The sequence below is a fragment of the Petaurus breviceps genome, unplaced genomic scaffold (genome assembly GCF_028583685.1).
Source record: "Petaurus breviceps papuanus isolate PSGF00001 unplaced genomic scaffold, PetGlider_PUasm1.0 90895, whole genome shotgun sequence".
NCBI classification, from domain to species: Eukaryota; Metazoa; Chordata; class Mammalia; order Diprotodontia; family Petauridae; genus Petaurus; species Petaurus breviceps.
The window spans coordinates 23,576,911-23,588,353 of NW_027187372.1; the positions used below are offsets into that span (position 1 = coordinate 23,576,911).

Genomic DNA, 11,443 nt, shown 5'->3' on the forward strand with positions numbered 1-11,443 from the left:
ATTTCTTCTCATTTTAAAAAAAGGAATAGGTACAACTTGTGTGTGTGTGTGTGTAATTAAAAACCTGTCTTCAAAAGTTAGGAATGTTGTGTCATTTCTTCTGTAACTCAAATATGTGCTCAATATTGATATGATTTAGGCTAGTCAGGCTAAGTTTACATAAAAGCAAACATTCAGCACAAGAATGAAAAAAGTTCTATGTGAAAATCTGCAAATAACTGCATGTTTTATGTCATGTAGACAAAACATCTGGAATGACTAAAGTTTTCACTTTTCATTTGGACATACTGGTAGTGTAATTAACACAGCCTTGATGAACATCCTTTCATTCTTTCTTTGTATTCCTTTAGAGTCCATCTGTGCAATCATTTGTTCAAATTGAAATTCTGATAGAACCTGTTTATATGTAACTAGGTATTTTGTTCTCACACATTTACATACACATGTGCACATGTAGAGATGAATGCTATTTAATCAAACTTATCCAAGGTTTTTCTAGATTTCAGAATAGGATAATAAATTATTATAAATACTTCAGATATAATGGAGATAATACTGGCTGAAGAGTCTTAAAAATCTGAGTCCTAATTCAGATCCTCATCCTAATTAACTGAGGGACATTGGAGAAGTCATCTGTCCTCTATGGGCCAAGATTTTTCATCTGGCATTTGTACAATGTACTCTCTGATGTTTTTTAAATGTATTATTTGATTATAGGTATTTGTGTTTCCAAACTGTACACTTAACAACAGTGGGAGAAATCATTTACCTTGAGGAGAAAAACAAATTCTACCCAGAGTTTGTGTTTCATATATTTGTAACAATATGCACTCTTGTTTCTCTTTACCATTTCTTTGCAAAGAAAATTAACTTAAAAGAAATATTAAATTTATCACTCTTTAGTAGCTGTATCTTCTTGTCAAAATTCACTCAAACTGAGAACATGCTGCCAGGTCAATTAAACTTTTGTATCTGGGTGGCTATTTCTCATAATTATTTTTAAGCAGAGATACACAAACTTTATTAATTACAAGAGGATATGTACAAGCTGATACAAGTTCTTAAAGTCTTCAAGCTTGGAGAACAGATCTATACGGTGGGTTTTTTCTGCATAGGAAGTGTTATTAAAACAGTGTGTGAAAACTGTACAAAGTTTCTGATAATGGTAAAGTATTTGAAAAAAATGTTGCACCTGGAACAGGGAGGAGTGAAGAGGCCAAAGGTCAAAACTAAGCATTAAGGCATTGACTAAACAGACTTTAGATTCAGTTGAAAAGTCCAGATATCCCCTGCAGTGTCATCTTACAACTCTGGTTTTCTTCTTTTCAAAATGTAGTAATCCATAAATACAACCAAATCACCAGCAGCTTAGCTTTCCTTAAAAAAAAAAAAAGCAAAAAAAAAAATCCCTTTCATTCTTCCCACTTAACATAGAGATTAAAAAAAAATTAACCCCTCTATATTTCTTGACCAACCAAAAGTGTTTTTTTTCCCTTTTCACTGTCATCACTCACATCTTAAGCTCCTCCCTTTCTATAGTCTGCATATTTATTGGCTGACAATGACCAATTTATTTCAATGAAACAGCTATGTGCTATCAATAATGTCCTGGGAGATTGTTGGATTCAAAAACACCAATCAATATTTGTAAAATTACTTCAATAATTCATACAATTATAAGTACATGTGTATATATATATACACATACATATATACACAAATGTATATACATGTGTAACATACATATATACCTGCATGCATGCATACATACATACACACATCTGTTTGAACTGTGGCCTTCCTTAAAGATAGTTTTAAAGCAAAAAGAGGTTTTCAGGGCATTCCATGGTTTAAGCCCAAAGTATAGGAATATATTTCCAAACTCAACCCTCTTGTGCAGAGTACTAGAATTTCAGATGACCCAATACAAAACTTGCTTTCAAATTCTTATTGACACTGTCACCTACTGGTTTACTTAAATTCTTTGTTGATATAAGCGAGATTTTGTTTACTTTAGTCAGGGAGACAGGAGCATTAACAGAAGGCCTTTTAAGTCAAACCAGTTACCTCCCTTTAGGAAAGTTGTGAACTATCTCTCAAGTCTAGGAAAAGAGAGTACTGATCAGGTACCTTAGTGTGGAAATAATACAGAGAAGAAAGTAGTAAGAGACTAGCTGAGGAAACTGGCCAGTCATTGGATTACAATGTGATTTTTGTTCTTTAGTACGAAGGATTGTGAATTTCAAGACACCAATGATAGCTATAACATTTAGCAACCCTTCCTTAGCTTCTAGGCAGCTACATTTCCTCAAAATAATAATGAAGTTTTGAGGCTGAACCATAGGGGCCATTAAGGGCGAGTTAAAATTCTAAGTGGAGAGAGTTAGAATTGAGATAATGGTGGGAAACCTTTTATGCATAAGACCATCAGGAACTATGAAATGGACTAGGAGCAAGGCATTTGGAAATATTTGAAAATGCTTATCTCAGGAGAAGTAAAGAAGCCTTACTTCCTGGTGTCTTTGCCCCAAAATGTTCAGTCTGGTCCTCCAATATAGAAAGGAAGATGGTGATGGTATCCCAGGCAGACACTGGGCAGTTATAATGACTGAATAAATGGCTAGAGCTTTCCCTAGGACCAGGGTGAAAGGAAAAGCAAAAACTGTACCAATCTTGCTTGCCTCTAACACTTATCACCAGTATGAAATTGGCCAAGACAATGAATTAAGTTGAATTTCAATTTCTTCATCTGTAAAACGAGGGCTTTGGAATAGATGATCTCTGAGGTCTCTTCTTGCTCTAGATTTATGATCCTACATATAACATACATGTAGATATGATACATATATGTATCATAAGCTATGAATTCTAACAATCCATAATTGAATTAAAATGCAAAAATATCTTCCAGACACAAATTTCAATAACTTTCAGGTATCATTTCCTACTGGGATTATCCATAATGCTGCTTGATTAAGGGTGATCAAGGGTTAGCTATATTTGTTACATAATGAAAGAGGAGGAAAAGAACTTAGCTTCACTATAAAACTTTTCTTATGACACATTAAATCTTCAACCATATAAAATTATGACACAAAACACATTTGAACAATTTTATACACTGCTATTTGACATCGGATGAATTTATGCAATCTGGTTCATGGACAGCAAAAATCAGAGAAAAAGACTATCAATATTAGAAACTGTACATTCTACTTACTTCCTTTTTATACCCTTTGGTTGATTTCTGACCTAAAGACTCATATTCTATTTTGTTCATTTTGGGAGGCAGAGTAAAAACAGAAACAAACCAACAAAACAAAACAAAAACCAATCAATTGAGATTTATTTTCCAGATGGATTTTGCTCTTAATCATGATTTGACAATTGAAGTCTGTCTGTGGTACCTTATGTTTCATGGTAATACAAATAAATGAAAAAGCTTAATTGAGGTAGGGGCTTATCATGTTTTGTGTAGCACAATATCATATATGTACCTAGAAGGCAATAAAAATGGTTGAGACTTCTATTTCATAAATACTTTGACCCTAGAAGATGGTGGCTTAAAAGAAAATTCATCTGTGTTTGGAATCATATAGGAAGCTTCACGAGGATAGGATCTTAAGATTTAGAGGTGGAAAAAAAAAAACTTATAGAGCAAATCTAGGCCAATACCCTTATTTTTACAATACAAGGAAGGCAGAGATCCAGTCTGTAAATGGCCTGCCTGAGGTCCCATTAGGAGCAAATGACACAGCCAACATTAAATCCAAATTTTCTGATTCCAGATGTAGAGTCCACTCCATTATGCCACATTGCCTGAGCCTACTTTCCTGCTTCTGTTAGAATTCATTTTTTTAATATGATGAACTTTTCATTGTGGCTTCCATCATTATTACAAGAGCTAACAAAATGTAAATTTAACACATTCTTCTACACAAGGGTATATATTTGATGAGGCCATGAAATTTTTAACAAAAAGTTGTTTATTTTTAAGGTGACTAGGGAATAAAGTCCCTCAAATTTGAGAGAGCAGGACTGAATATCTGCATTAAGATTTGTTCAATAGCAACTATCACTTTAAAAATATAATTAAATTTTCTCATTTAATCCCCTCTTCACCTCAAATTGTAATTTTAGATATGTAGGAAATTAACATATGGAAACCGTAAAAAACATGCATCAGTCATCCCTTTTTTTTCCAACATGATGCATATATATTAATAAAATGTTTTGAACTTCAGATATAAATGCTAACTTCAGAGACTACTTCTTGTCCCATTGTTCCCAAGACTAGCCTCCTGTTAGCATTTTGCCCCCCCCCACCTCGGTGACACCCCCCGCCAGGCTTTTCCCAATTCAGTATATATTTTAGGTTTGATTTTATTCCAAGTCCAGCTAATGTCTTTTCCTGAAGAGCAGCCTGAATTTCCATTTAAATCTATTTTCAATTTTTAAAAAGTTAAGAAGTTACATCACAGTTTCTTTTTTAGCAACAACCAATATCAGCACAGTTGTCTGAGTAAATTACTATCCAGAGGTATAAAACAAACAACTTACTTTTTGATGTATGGTATTTTTAAGGAATCTAATTCACTTAAATAACAGACATAAGTCAGTAACTCCTAAACTTGACCTTTGTTTGGTCTTTTCTGTATACTACATAGATGTTCTGGCTAAGAATACTTCAACTACATAAGTGAATTCCTCTGTTAAGCCTCATTATAATGAGAGCACCATTCTTGCATGCCATGCTATTACTTGCTAAAGCTAATTCCAAATGCCTGGGTAATAACATTATGAAGAAGCTATGGCCCAAGCTTCTCCCTGGATGGAATAAGCTTCTGGAGCAAGCATGTTGGTTAAGCAGATTTCATTCTCCCTCTAAATTAAAAAAAAAAATCCAAAATTATCCCTTCCTATATAACCTCCTGTAGTCATTTCAGGTGACAATTTCAAGAAATTCATCACATTTTAATATATTCATAGCCTACCTCAAGCAGTATGCCAAATTTTCTTCTTCTTCTTTTTTATTTCAGAGAATTAACTCAGAACCTGTTTGCCCAGATGGCTGAGAGGGACTGTGTGTACATGTATGAGAACCATCTCCTGATTACTGGTGTTGAAAGGGCAGAAGCAGTGACTCAAGTGATTTACATTGGGAATTAGCTAGTTTTGTAGTCATAGCAAAACTAATATAAATTAAATATTCTTAATTATTTTGGCTCTGGCTAGTAAGGGCAAAACACAAAGGCAAGATTGATGCAGGCAACCTCACAATGGCCCTACTGATTTCTCTACTGGCCCTTCCTCTGCACATGGTCAATTAGAATTGAAAATCCTGTGCTGATTTCATTCGCTGGAATTTTTAAGCAGGTCAGGAAGAAAGATGTTATTGAAAGGAAAAGTCTCATCTAAATAAGAAAGGAGCACGTGGCCATCTGGTCTAGCTATACCATGCAAAAATTCATTTACATTCACTTGTAGTCTTGATATTTGGAAAGATGATACTGAAAAATGAACCCCAAATCTGTTTGTAGTAAATAATCTAAATGTGTGTGCTTAAAGAAAAATCTAGAAAAATGCATGGCACAGTCCATTTCCTATCTGTGATGCATGAGCCCATCTGACCCCAGTGCCTCCCTGAGCTTCACTGAGGTTCTGGCCCTAAAGCTTTCAATCATTTTCAGAGCACTTTTGCTTCTTGGACATATCAACAGACCAACAGATCTGCTGAAAGTTGTGCAAAGAATCTTGAACTTTTTCCACTTCATGAAAATCTGCATTTATGCTTAAAGAAGAAAATGTTAGGGGAAAAAAAAGTTTCTTCACTCTCTTGATGTTCCCATGTATTCTACACACAATGTAACTTTATTTATAGTTTAAAGGAGTAAACTAAGGAGAAAAAAATCAAACTCTCTACTTCTAGGAAGAATTTTTAAGTGCAAAGTTACTTTTTCGGAACCACCTGGTGAGAGTATTTGGGATGGGGAAGAGAAGAAAACTTGGATTTGGGGATATTTCAATTTTTTAATGAGTATAATAATTAGAGCCAGAGATCTCTCTATATGATTAAAAATATTTTTAGATGAGGTATGTTGCACAGTAAATACACCATGATAAAAATATTTCTTTAGCCACCTATTTAGCTGTGCTTTTCTAAGTTGATTTGTGTGCCCAACTATTGTCCAACTGACATATATGAAAATTCAAACTGTAAAACCCATCTTAAAGTCTGGTTATTCTATCAATACTGAAATAAAATAAAATAAACATCTTTGTTTATTTTAAGAAACCATCACTTGCATTGTTTATGTGTATTTTTGCAGGATAGCAGTTTTTCTTTAAGGAAGTTGCAGAAAATAATAAATAAGGAAAATGTATTCGAATGACATATGCATTTTCATATAGCCCCAACATGACACATGCATTGGGGCATTTATCCATTCAATGATTTGTAATCTGCCATTTCACATGAAACATTAGCATTGTGTAAGAGCAAACTGTACTCTCATAAATTGTTCTTTCTCAGTAATGCACTGAAAACTATTTGTTCTTGAACTGAAGTTACGTACTCTGACTATTTCAATCAAGGCCATTATCTTCATTTCTTTGAAAGAGGCCTGTTAGTAACCTGTACCCCTACTGGGTGGTTCTGTGTGCTATTGTCGCAAAGTAGCTGAAAGTTCAATCCCACTGTTTATCCATATTTCTTTCTGTAATAATCCAAATTAGTTCTGCAGTTTTCACAGTCAGAACTTTGAGGCTGTCTTAGAAGAACTGCCCATGGAGAGATTACAAATTGAGGCCTAAGTGTTTGTCCAAAAAGTTACATATTAGTTCAGAGTCTTCCCACATAGAATGTCACCCAACTTGTGTGACCTGTTCTGTGCCTAAGTTCAAAATGTGTCCACTGATAAAGTTATGTCTTAGGGAATAAGGTTTTTCAACAGAAGGGGAAACTCATGCTTGTTTTATTTTTGTAAAGATCATATTCATCTGGTAAAGTTGATCTCTTTAACATAGTAAAACACTTTACGAATACTTTGAAAGTCCTATTAAAATATATATGCCTCTCTGTAATAGATACACAACATAAAATGCTGAGATAACATCCTAATGTTTAAAAATAAAATCAAATACATACATATATGTAATAAATATTTAGTAATATTTTCCGGTATTTACACATAGTATTTCTATAAGCATATTTGCATGTGCATTATAATATATTAATAAAATTCAGGCCACTTTTAGGAAAATCATATTGTGTTACACTTTTAAAAATATGTATTATCAAAAGATACAAGAATGAAAACATCATCTTTAAGTTATAATATCCTTAAAAATTCTAGAAGATAAATACAGGAAATTTACCAGCCCACGAAAAATTTAATTCATCCACTATCCAATCAGAATATGTGCAGATAGTAAAACATATGAAATCATCATTCTTTACAACTCATTTCACATAACATTCTTTTCCTACCAAGGAAATGGCCCTTAGCAAGGTACATTTTGAAGCACTTCACAATTTTACACAGCAAGAAAAAGCAAAATCAAATCAACAAATTTCACTATACTTGATATTTTTTATTTCAGAAAACCTGAAAATTCTTTTTAAAACCTTTTCTTCCTATTCAGTCACCTCTGGAGTGGAAATGAACGCTCAACCATCATACTAACAAAGCACTCTAGAACCAGGGAAGCTGCCTGACTATCTTATTGTGATAAATATGACCATAATGCCATATGGACACATCTTCAAGAGATGGCCAAGATTCTAATACGCTTTCCCTCTGTGTGTAGTTTAACCCCACAAATACCTGAACTTCTTACGGGCACACACCCAACTGATGGACATTGATGCTTGGAAATGCTTCCTACGAAGGCAAAATTTGGGGGAGTGATGACATCACCTGAAAATCTGGACATCTCTCTGATGTAACTACATTATTATTTGGAGGGAAGGAAGGAGGAGAAGAGGGAGAGAGAAACGGAGTGTGGGAAGATAGAGGAAAGAGAGGGGAGAAATAGAAGTTGTGAGGGCAGAGGAGAGAGAGAGAGAGAGAGAGAGAGAGAGAGAGAGAGAGAGAGAGAGAGAGAGAGAGAGAGAGAGAGAGAGAGAGAGAGAGAGACCTTCATGCCTTCATGAATGGCATCATCAGCTATGCTGTAATCGGCAAGATTTGGAAGTCTCCCCATTAACCTCGGACTTTTTGCAGGCTTCCTACTGCAGAGTTCATTCCAACCACCCTTACTGTGCTTTTATAGGCAAATGATTCCATGTGGAGCAATGTATTGATAATACTAAATAATCCAGATGTGGAATGGCATTAGGGAATTGGTTTCTCAACCAAATGAGTCAGGCGGGGGTATATGATATGCTGCATGAGTTGTTAGCTCTCTGGAGACCTGGAGTACGATGAAAAAGGCATATGGTTGGAGGGGCAATGAAAGGGTTAAAATCGAGGCTGCCCAGGGTAAGAGAAAGGGGATATTGTTGTCTTTAATCTTTCCGCAGTGTGTGTAAGACTCCCATCCCTGATCTGCACATAGCAGTGGAATAGGCTTGGCATGCATTGCTGCGTGCAGGCTCCTTGATTGTAGAGAGGGGAGGAAAAAAAAAACCTGGCTGGACTCCAGACAGGCTAGAGCTCTGTTGATCATTATGTCTAGCCTTCAGGTGTCTCAGCTCACAGTGGGCGGTGGTGGGGGGAGGTGTAGATAACATGAGGGCAGACAAAGAAAATTAAATGGTGTATTTTTAAAAGATTATGTGAAAATTCACGTCAGAGTCCTTCTTTAAAATTAATCCTAAAGTCTCAGCGCCTCCCTCCTCTCCCCAATTAGAACACACAAGCCTCTGCTGGAGCAGATTTATTTAAGACATAATTAGGAATGTCTGGAGCCCCTCAATAATTTCCTTTATTAGTTATTATGCTTTTTTAAAAATCACCAAAATAACATTTTCCTTACAAACTCTTCTTTTCTTCCCATGCTTTGTTACTGAGCAAGCCCTGATGCATCCATGAAAAACAGATTTGATTTCACCCCCCCCCCCCACCTCCCTCCACTACCACCCCCAGGAGACTTTTAGCATGCAACTTTTAAAAGATTTAGATGATTCTAGAAGTAAAAGCAGAATGCTCCGATAGGTTACATTATCTGAGTGTAGAAGGGAAGAAGTGCTAAGTGAACAGCATCTTTACCCATTTGGTTAGATTTTCTTTTCTAAGGTTAAAACCAAGTGCTTTTTTTTTTTTTGGCTTCTATTTGAAGTCCATAAATCTTACATGGAAAGCAACTTAGATGCTAATCATATCTTTTTTTGCTAGCCAGTAAATATGAAAGAGGAACCCAGAATTATTTTTCCGTCTGGCAATCTACTGTGAAGAAGCAAATCTTCCTCACTCCACCCTATTAGGAATTTCGGGGGGGGGGGCGAATTCTTTATACATGGAAGGCTGGAATCTGAGACATTAAAGCTGTCTCTCCAGTCTGCCATTACACTGACCAATTTCAGACTCTTGTAGAACTGTTTGGGTTTTATTTCTTATTTTAAAAATAAGCTGTGAAACCCTTCCACAACTATAAATACTATAAAAATGGAGAGGGCGGTAAAAAAAATAAATAGAAAGCCAGCCCTGGCTTGGTTCCATTGTTCAAAATTTAAGAGCTATTTGCCCCCAAGTGCCTTAGCTGTCTTTCATTGCTAATTATAATAACTGTCAGATGTCTGGAAAGTCTACAGTGCCCTTGTCAGAGGAGTCAGCAAAGTTTGTCTTTTATTTTTCTTGGGGACAGATCAAACCTGATTAGACACAGAGACCAAATAGAAAAGAACAAAATACATATGTGTCTGCCTTCAGTTTTCCTTATGAACAAAGCGGCACATAGCTATGTTCTGCTGTGCAGCCCTCATGTAGCTACCCTAAGGGATGACTGACTTTTATTTTTTGTTCTTTTATCTTTATTAGATCGAAACAGACAACATCTGGCCATAAACGATTTTTCTAGTAATTTGCATTCTCATTAATATCCACAATCACAGGTAAAGGTTTTTTTTTTTTAAAAGTCTCATATACTTTATGCATATGGCATATAAACTATTAAATCAGGGCACTTTATGAAAAAAAATCATACTTACAATTTCAAAACGATTAGCTGTGTGAGTTTCTTGCTACTGGGTGGCAGAATTAGACTGGTCCTTTTCTGATGCAGGTGCAGAATTCCAGTTTTTTTTTTCTGCCTAAGGAAGGCAGAAAAGTGCTTCATAAAGTCACTCCCAAGTCAGCCACTTGTGCTCAGACATCCCATTGCTTCTGTGAAAGCTGTACTATCTGCAGTTCTGAATTGAACTAAATTACAGCCCATGTGAAAGACAGGGGAAGGGAGTCATGTGGGACACACACAGCTACCCTATTGGCCACAAAGACATAACTTAGGCATTCTGCCTTTTTCACCATTGGTTAATAGTTAAAACTGAAAGCATCTAGGTCCACCTAGTGAGCTTATTTTCCTTTATGTGTGGAAGAATGACTGTAGGATTTTACAGTGACAGAATTAGTTAAGAAAGAGACTGAAGTCATCTTTCACGGAGACTGGTGGGTGGGGATTGGAAGCTGGGTTGCTTTTTTTTTCCCCCAAGTTTCCTCTCCCTTCAAAACACACACACACACACACACACACACCTTCTTCTCTTCTGCTGTCTTGCCTGTTTGCCTATCAGGAAAGCTTTCTTTTGCAGTTAACTTTGGCAGCAGTAGAGAGAGAGGAAATCAGCTTTATGTTGCCTTCAAAGAATTCAGTCCTAATGTGAAGTCCTCAATATTTTCAAAGCAAGTCATTTCACATCGATCGTATTCTGATGACTTGCACCGTTTCTACTCAAGTTCCAGGCTGCCTGACTCGTGTTCATTAGCGTCACTACCCCAAACTCTACTTTCTTTGTGAATAACTGTTAGTGGGCTAGAAAGCAGGAACTTTAAGTATCTCTCTACCATTCTTGGATATGCATAATGCAATAATGGCAAAGGAATTATTCTAACTAACCAAGAATAGAGAAACGATTAATTCTTTCATTATAGAGCAACCTTCTTCATTTGCCCGATTGGATAACACAGAATGGAACAAAATGATCTCACAAATGGCATAAAAGACCCCTCCGTATCCCTTCCTTCTAGTTCCCTATCCTCAATTTTTGTGATATCTAAGAGTATGGTAGATATATTGTTTTACAATTTCTACACAAGATTGTAAATTGCATAACATCCAATAAACTCCAAGGGTACACACTCATGCACATGTGTGTGTATGTAGTTGTTGCTGGGTTTTTTTTTTTGTTTGTTTTTACAAATCATGACACAGCAGTCATACTTGTCTTCCATACACACTTATTTTCAGAGTTATACATAAACTAAATGCAAATGCCTGGTGTACT

The 11,443-nt window shown here is 35.7% G+C and overlaps 1 long non-coding RNA gene across 6 annotated transcripts in view; it reads right to left on the reverse strand.

Annotated features, from left to right (window-relative positions):
• Positions 1-10,352, reverse strand: part of LOC138151055 (uncharacterized) — a 138,411-nt gene extending 128,059 nt beyond the window's left edge. For all 6 annotated transcript variants that reach the window (XR_011165731.1, XR_011165730.1, XR_011165726.1 and 3 more), the window contains exon 1: positions 10,151-10,352. This is a non-coding gene — a long non-coding RNA (uncharacterized lncRNA). The remainder of the gene's footprint in view (positions 1-10,150) is intronic.
• Positions 10,353-11,443: the final 1,091 nt, after the last annotated feature.